The following is a 9300-nucleotide window of genomic DNA, read 5'->3' as shown; positions in this document are numbered from 1 at the left end:
TCATAGAACTGGTGAAAGACGCTCCCAGCCAGGGATTCATAGCTTCGCTGGATGCTGAATCTCTGTTCACCAATGTCCCTGTGGATAGAACGATAGATTTCATATGCGACAAAGTTTACAGAAGCGGACCAGCCCCCGGACTTAACATACTTGAAGAACACCTACGGACCCTGCTTCAATTTTGCACCAAAGAAGCCCCATTCCGCTCTCCCCGTGGGACACTCTACCGCCAAATTGATGGAGTTGCCATGGGATCCCCCCTTGGTGTTCTGTTTGCCAATTTTTTCATGGGAACTGTAGAGGAATTTATTTTTAGTCAAATTGAAAAACCTAGCCTTTATTGCAGATATATAGATGATATATTTGTAAAAACTGACTCCCTTTCTGAAATTGATCAATTGAGGGGGAAGTTCATGGAGGTGTCGGGACTTAACTTCACCGTAGAGCACAGTGAAGGGGGTTCCCTCCCCTTCCTGGACGTCCTACTCAAGCAGACTAATTGTCCTTCTTTTTCTTATAGTGTCTACGTCAAAGAAACCAATCCCGGACTGTGCATGAATGGAGAGAGCGAGTGTCCTCAGAGGTACAAAGACGCCACCATTAGCGCCTTTTTCAGAAGAGCCCTCAGCCACTGTTCTTCTTGGAGTGACACTCAAAAAGAGTTTGATCGGGTCCACCAACTCCTTATCAACAATGGTTACACGAATCACGAGGTCCAAGCCAATCTTCGCAGAGTGATCGACAATTGGTATAAACAAACACGACCGACTACAGTAGGACACGAAGGGACCGCAATTAAGGTGTTCTACAAAGCTTGCATGTCTACCAAATACAAGGAGGATGAAAAGATTATAAAGAACATAATCTATAGAAATGTTGTCCCCAAAAAAGAAAGTGATAAATTGTCCTTCACAATCTTTTACAAAAGTAGAAAGACCTCTTCTCTACTTTTAAGGAACAACCCCGCTCCAGAACCCCAGGAGGTTCGTCAATCCCACGTAGTATATAAATACACATGCCCAGAGGAGGACTGCACGCCCCTTTCTGTCTACGTGGGAAGGACGACCACCACATTATCTAGAAGAATCACCATGCACTTGCAACACGGAGGACCCAAGCAACACCACTGGACCCAGCATCGACGCCACCTCGATAGGGAGACTATGGTAAAAAACACCGAAGTTGTGGCAAAAGAAGAGGACCCTCAGCGCTTGGCTATCTTGGAAGCCATATGGATAAAGGAGCTGCAACCTGCCATTAATAGGCAGGTAAATGATTTCGCCCTCCTCCCTAGCATGAAACCTGTTCGGAGGAGCCAGATGGACAATCCCAAGACATCGGGCTCTCCTTCCCAGAGGCTCCCCATTCCCCGCGAAAGGGAAGAACTTCCTACCATACGTCGTTCCCAAAGACTGAGAAGCAGATTGGCGCCGAACCCGGGAGTGACCTCCCCGAGTACCATTTCCGCCAACTTGTGATCTCTCCCAGTGTTTGTGGTCCTGCGTGTGACTTCCCCCAGTTGCAACACGGTGACTTCTCCCCGTGCTTCCCATTTCATTTAAAATATGCTCCCTTTCCCTTTCTTTTCACTTCAACTGAGGATGCAGAAAGATCTGCGAAACGTCTTGATAACTATTTTGTTGTGCTTGTATTTTGTTTTTTGCTGTATTTCTTGTATTAATTTCTTGTATTGTGTTTATTGTGTACTATACTTTTGTGTCTATTATAACTTTTGTGTTTCCTATGAATTTTGGAAATCTGATTTACTCCCTTTCCCCCTACCAAAAATCTACTTTTCGCAAGCTTGAGAGCTCACGGAAAAAACTAATCAATAATTCTTTTGCTGTCGTTTTTAACAGAATATGTCTCAGAGAGAATCTCCTGCCACGCTTCACCAATATATATATATATATATATATATATATATATATATATATATATATATATTTATATAACCCACTTTCGGAGAAGAATAAGCGAAAGTATAGAGATCTGCATATTTCGATCACTTACTGTGATCCTCTTCAGCAGATATGGTGAAGAGGATCACAGTAAGTGATCGAAATATACAGATCTCTATACCTTCGCTTATTCTTCTCCGAAAGTGGGTCATCAGTATTAATATACATATATACATATACATTTGTATATATATACATATATATGCATATATATGTATATATATACATATATGCACATATATACAGTATATATATATATTCATATATACATATATATATATTCATATATACATATATATACATATAATATATACACACATATATATATATACACACATATGTATATATATATATATATACATATATATATACACATATACACATATTCATATATATATATATACATATACATATATACACACATATATACATATGTACATATATTTATATATATATATATATATATACATATGTACATATATATGTATACACATATATATACATATATATACATACATATATATACACATATATATCATCATATCATCATCATGGCTTGGCTTCGCGAACGAAGATTTAAAAAGTTTGTCCACGTCGTCGACCGTAGGCACGCTCATGGCTGACCAGACCGATGCGGGAAAGGCAGGTACGTGAGCAGTGTGTGCATGGGAATGTAGTGTCCGGTGTGGTGGTGAAGGAGGCACGGACCTTCCTCCTCTGGCGCTTGTCTTTGAGTGTATATCTCCTGTCGTCTTCAAATTGGGTGACAGCTTGATGGATCATGTGGCGCCAGGCATCACGGTCTTCAGCTTGGTCTGACCAACACTGGTGGTCAGTATGGCATGCGGTGAGGGATTTCTTAAGGCAGTCCTTATATGGTTTCTTGGGGGCTCCTCTCTCTCGATGACCGGTGGAGAGTTCGCCATACAGGACAATCTTTGGTAGGCGATGGTCTTCCATTCTTGAGACATGCCCTGCCCATCGGAGCTGGTATTTCAGTAGCATGGCTTCGATGCTGGGGGTCTCTTTATCGATTCTTGCATCGGATGAGATGGTGCAGCCCAGATAAGTAAAGTGCTGTGTTGATTTCAGCTCCGTATCGCCAATGGTTATAAGAGGCTGGTGGTAGTTGATTTGTGGGGCAGGCTGATGAAGGACCTCCGTCTTTTTGAGGCTGACCTCGAGGCCGAAGAGCCGCGAGGCTTCTGCAAAGCAAGACGTGATGTGCTGCAGGGCTCGTTCTGTGTGGGCGACGAGGGCAGCATCCTCCGCAAAGAGAAGGTCCTGAATCAGTCTCTCCTGTGTCTTAGTGTGAGCTTGGAGGCGCCGTAGGTTAAAGAGGCTGCCATCCAGGCGGTACCTGACGTACACCCCTTCCTCATCATCCAGGTCTTCTGCAGCTTGCTTGAGCATCATACTGAAGAAGATGCTGAAAAGAGTTGGTGCCAAGACGCAACCCTGCTTCACGCCGTTGGAGATGGGAAAGGGCTCCGACAGGTCACCGTTTAGTCTGATCTGGCCGCGCTGATTTTCATGCAGCTGGATCACCATCTGTAGGAATTTGGGGGGACAACCAAGGCGTTCCAAGATGAGCCACAGCCCTGTCCTGCTCACTGTATCGAATGCTTTTGTAAGGTCGACAAAAGTAGCATAGAGTCCCTTGTTTTGTTCACGGCACTTCTCCTGGAGTTGGCGGAGAACAAACACCATGTCCGTCGTGCCTCTGTTGGCTCTGAAGCCGCACTGGCTCTCGGGGGGGTTTTCTTCGGCAATGGATGGGACGAGCCTGTTGAGGAGAACTCTGGCAAGTATTTTGCCAGCGATGGAGAGTAGGGTGATTCCCCGGTAGTTGGAGCAGTCAGACTTTTCACCCTTGTTCTTGTACAGGGTTATGATGATAGCATCGCGAAGGTCTTGTGGCAGCTTGCCCTGCTCCCAGCAGCTAACAAGAAGTTCGTGGAGCTTGTCGTGGAGTGTCGGACCTCTATGCTTCCAGATTTCTGGTGGGATGCCGTCAACTCCTGCTGCTTTGCGACTCTTGAGTTGCTCTATGGCTTCGGTTGTCTCCTCTAGGGTGGGTGGTACGTCAAGCTCCTCTTTGGGTGGAAGTTGAGGAACACGTTGGATGGCAGTGTCCTGGACGGTGCGATCTGCACTAAAGAGGGTTTGGAAGTGCTCGGACCATCGAGTAAGGATGAAAGTTTTATCGGTGAGGAGGTCCTGTCCATCTGAACTGCGTTGAGGACTCTGAACCTGGTAGGTGGGACCATACACTGCTTTCAGAGCCTCGTAGAAACCCCCGTAGTCTCCAAGGTCGGCACACAGCTGGGCTCACCGCGCCAGGCTGTCCCACCACTCATCTTGTATCTCTCTGAATTTGCGCTGTAGGGTGCTGCATGCGCGTCGAAAGGAGGCCTTCTTCACAGGACAGGTTGGTTGAGCGAGGTTATATATATATACATACATATATATACATATATATATACATACATATATATACATACATATATATATATATATATACATACATATATATACATACACACACATATATATATATATATATGTATATATATATATTCGTACATATTTATATACATATATATACATATATATATATATACATACATACATATATGTACATATATTTACATATATGTATATATATGCATATATATACATATACATATTTACATATACATATATATATATACATACATATATATATATATATATAGATATATATATATATATATATATGTGTACATATAGACCTGTCCCTGTGGGGTAAGTTTGGGTCAAATCGGTGAGTTTCGGATGTTCGGCAAAATTCCCGTGTATAACGCTTTGAGATTTTTTCGATTTTGGGTCATTTTGGTCACCAGCTCCAATTTACCCACCTTCTCACTCATAGGTCGAGGGCGTCCAGGGCTGCTGTGGACTCCACTTGGATACTACTCAGGTCAACAGTACCGGCGCCAGAGGTCCAAAAATGAAAAATGCATGAAAAGTACCAAATTTGGAGGGGCGCCAACGCCACGCTCTTGAGCCCAGACTTCTCGCGTCTACCTTGCCTTGTACTGTGTCCGACTCTGTCCCTGTGGGGTAAGTTTGGGCCAAATCGGTGACCTTCGGATTTTCGGCAAAATTCCCGTGTATAACGCTTTGAGATTTTTTCGATTTTGGGTCATATTGGTCACCAGCTCCAATTTACCCACCTTCTCACTCACAGGTCGAGGGCGTCCAGGGCTGCTGTGGACTCCACTTGGACACAACTCAGGTCAACAGTACCGGCGCCAGAGGTCCAAAAATGAAAAATGCATGAAAAGTCCCAAATTTGGAGGGGCGCCAACTCCACGCCCTTGAGCCCAGACTCCTCGCGTCTACCTTGCCGTGCATTGTGTCCGACTCTGTCCCTGTGGGGTAAGTTTGGGCCAAATCGGTGACCTTCGGATTTTCGGCAAAATTCCCGTGTATAACGCTTTGAGATTTTTTCGATTTTGGGTCATATTGGTCACCAGCTCCAATTTACCCACCTTCTCACTCACAGATCGAGGGCGTCCAGGGCTGCTGTGGACTCCACTTGGACACCACTCAGGTCAACAGTATGAGCGCCAGAGGTCCAAAAGTGAAAAATGCATGAAAAGTCCCAATTTTGGAGGGGCGCCAACGCCACGCCCTTGAGCCCAGACTCCTCGCGTCTACCTTGCCGTGCACTGGGTCCGACTCTCTCCCGATGAGGAAAGTTTGGGCCAAATCGGTGAGTTTCGGGTTTTCGGCAAAATTCCGGTCTCCTATTGGAGACTTTCGATTTTGGGTCATTTTGGTCACCGGCTCCGATTTACCCACCATCTCACCCACAGGTTGAGGGTGACCATGGCTGCTGTGGAGTCCACTTGGACACAACTCAGGTCGACAGTACAGGTGCTATTAGTCCAAAAGTGAAAAATGGGTGAAAAGGCCCAAATTTCGAGAGGCGCCACTGCCACGCTCTTGGGCCCAGGCTCCTTGCGTCTGTAGCAAGGTCACGCCTTAAAGAATTCGTTTTCTATATCTTCTCACCATAATTTCCTGTATCAATTATTGGCACACACTGGAACTAGTAATTATGTGATTATGTCCCTCATATTAATGTGTAAATATATATATAACTGTAGTAATATTCTGTATAGTTAAATTTTCAATTTATGAACTAAATTGTGCAGTGCTCCTAAATGTGAAATATGATCTTCTTGTATTTCGCTGCAAAGACAGCAGCTTCATTCAGCTACAGTCGCATTGTATTTGCAATAAAAAAAGTCCTGAGAGAATTAGTTTTCTAAATTCCTTCTCTTCCGAACGATCACCGTTCACCATTGTGTGGTAACATACCACTTAAAAGGGCGAACCTGGAGTTGGAGATTGGACATCCTTGTCATCTCCACTGCAGCAGAGGACGACGCCCCTAGCTTTGAGTCCAGCCATCGCAGCAGCCCAGGACGACGCCCCTAGCATAGAGGCCAGCTGTCACAGCAGCCCAGGACGACGCCCACTGCAGAGAGGCCAGCCGTCGTAGCAGCCCAGGACGACGCCCACTGCAGAGAGGCCAGCCGTCGTAGCAGCCCAGGACGACGCTCCTAGCAGCGAGGCCAGCCGTCACCGCCGCCAGTGGCCCTAGTGTCCCCACTGCTGCCACCGTCGCCCCCACCAAGGGGTCCTCCCGCCGCTGGCTCTACCCGTGCCCTCACTGTTCCCTAGGGAGGCGAACCTCTGCCCGGCCGCCGCCCCACTGGTCCCTGGGGAAGCGAACCTCTACCCGGCCGCCGCTTCACTGTTCCCTGGGGAGGCGAACCTCTGCCCGACCGCGGCCCGCCAGACTGTTCTCCTGGAATGGCAAACTTCTGCCCGCCCGCTGTCTCATTGTTCCTTGGAGAGGCGTGCCTCTACCAGTCGCTGCCCTCACAGCGGACACCGCCATGAAACGACACTACTCAGCACCGCCGCCAGTCCCGGACCGTCCTGCCTGCCAACAACGCTGCCTCTAGCAGCTACCGGCGCTTCCAGCTGTCATTGTCACTTTTGCCTGTCCCGGACCGCCTGCTGAGTCGCCGCTGCATGTCCCGCACCGGCATGCCACCCCCAGCCGCCGCCCTGACTTGCTACTAACGTAGTCTCCAACCGCTATGAGCTGTCGTAGTCGCCCGACCACACTGCCTGTTGGCTCCCGCCGCCACCAGCCGTAGCCCAGACCTGCCGATAACGCTGCCTCCAGCCGCCACCGCTGTCCGGAGCTGTCGCTGTCGCCGTCTTCAACAGCAGAAGGCGCCCAGAGCCGAAGCCGCAGCCGCAGCCGCAGCCGCAGCCGCAGCCGCAGCCGCAGTCGCAGCCGCGGCTTCAAGAAAGTATTGTACATTACGATCGTGTTCATCTTGAGTGTGGCCAGCGATAGTTATATTGTCAAGATATGGAAAGGCCCTTTTGGTACATATGTACATAATTATTACTACTATTATCATTATTCACATAATGAAATTCATCAGTGTACTTACCTTGTCATCTTTTGAATCTCATGGCAACAAGATGATGTTTGGAAAGATGCTGCTGGTAATAAATAACTGGTTGACACTGGCAGCAAATTGATGAAATTTCTAGTTGCCACTGAAAAATTAAGAAAGGTCTGTCAATGAGGATAAGTCATTGGGGATATGCCGTCAACAAGGTCATGGTATGTAAACGGTGATGGTGGAGTGAATTTGAAAAAGTGCCTGATGCAAATTCCTGGACAGTGGAAGAAGGTGGTAGATGAGGTGGTGTGGGTAACACGCACCTTAAGTGATTGATGAAGGGAGGGGGAAGATAGCTGCAGTTGGGGAACCGAAGTCCAGTCGATTTGTATCACATCTCGGGACCACTCGCCTTCCCGCCAAGGCAAGCGTGAGTAAATCAAAGAGGGGGGAGGGGTATGATGGGACAACTCATTAAGTGAACCGTCCTAGGCTAATGAAACCCAGAACTCCTATTGTGAGTTTTAATGAATTTAAATAATTAAACACTAGAAATATATCTTGATTAAATAAGGGTTTTAACAGTTGGATTTCATACATACATCCTATCTATTCCCTGCGCGCGTTCCTAGCTTAAGAAATTGTTAATGAATGAGTACTTAATAAGTGTCTTGCTTGTGGAGACGTCTTCAATTAGCATGATCTCCTGCTGAGCTTCGATCGGCGCCGCTTCGTTTGGTGGGGGCGGGGGGTGGACGGCCTGGGCGCGCTGTGATGGGGGTTGTAAGTCACTTCATCGGCGTATTCCCGGTCAATCGCACTACACTCAGAGTTTTTGCTTGAGGGGTTTATACCCAAATAATCGACACTCGATTTGCTCACGAGGATATAAAACCCCAACAGTCACATGAGGGAGGAAAGGACACGCTTGTTCTTCCGAGATCGAGCGGTCTGACCTCCTTTTTCGAACTCGATGCTTAGACTGCTTGTGTCCTGCGGTAGGTCAGGTCACGATGTCCGCTAGCCGGCTTCCGACGTTGCCAATAGTTCTACGTCTTCGTCCCTAGTTGTGAAGAGTACTACGAATAATGTTCATGTGGGAGGTGACACAGTTGCAATTGTTCCTTGAGGTAGACACTGTTCACGAGCGGGTTAGACACAATCCTAATTATTCTAATTGCCTAGCTTAAACAAATATGTGGCAGCGCGCAGGGGGGGGAGGGGGTGTGTTTGGCGCGAAAACCGTTGAGCTTGGCTCTGAGAACACAAATCAAAAGGGGGGGGGTGTTTCTAGATAATTAGAAGTCTCTCCCTTCGTTAAGGCACTGAAATTGATTGTCAAAAATGACATGACAGATGAAGAGGATAACGAGGAGGAGAAAGGACAGGATGTAGCTACTAGAAGTCTTAAGGACTCTGGAAATTCCCCCGAGTATAGGGAATGAAGGCTGAAACGGTGAGGGATCAGACGAGAAAATGGGAATGAAGGACAGCGAGCCGGGTGTCACAATTTCAAAAATTGTGACAGTGCCATTTATATATTTTTTAAATTAGTTATGTGCTGTAGTGATTTGAATTGTAATCCCAACTCACTGACATTAAACACAGCAAAATTAATTACTATCACCACCATTAATACTCCAAAATACTTAAAAAACAACAACAGCAACATAAATTGAGTAATAAAAAACATTACTATGACCTGAGTGACAGAGTGCCCTGAGCAATGGAGGAGCACTTCAGACCCTTATCCCACTCTCTTCTCAGTAAGTAATTCTTTATCCACATGAATATGTTAAACTTGCAGGATGTAGGTATGGCTGCCATACTCTGAATTTTCATGGTTAAGAGTATGG

This window comes from Oratosquilla oratoria, chromosome 27 (assembly GCF_046742065.1).
Source record: "Oratosquilla oratoria isolate Oo_2021 chromosome 27, ASM4674206v1, whole genome shotgun sequence".
NCBI lineage: Eukaryota > Metazoa > Arthropoda > Malacostraca > Stomatopoda > Squillidae > Oratosquilla > Oratosquilla oratoria.
This window is presented reverse-complemented; position numbering follows the sequence as displayed.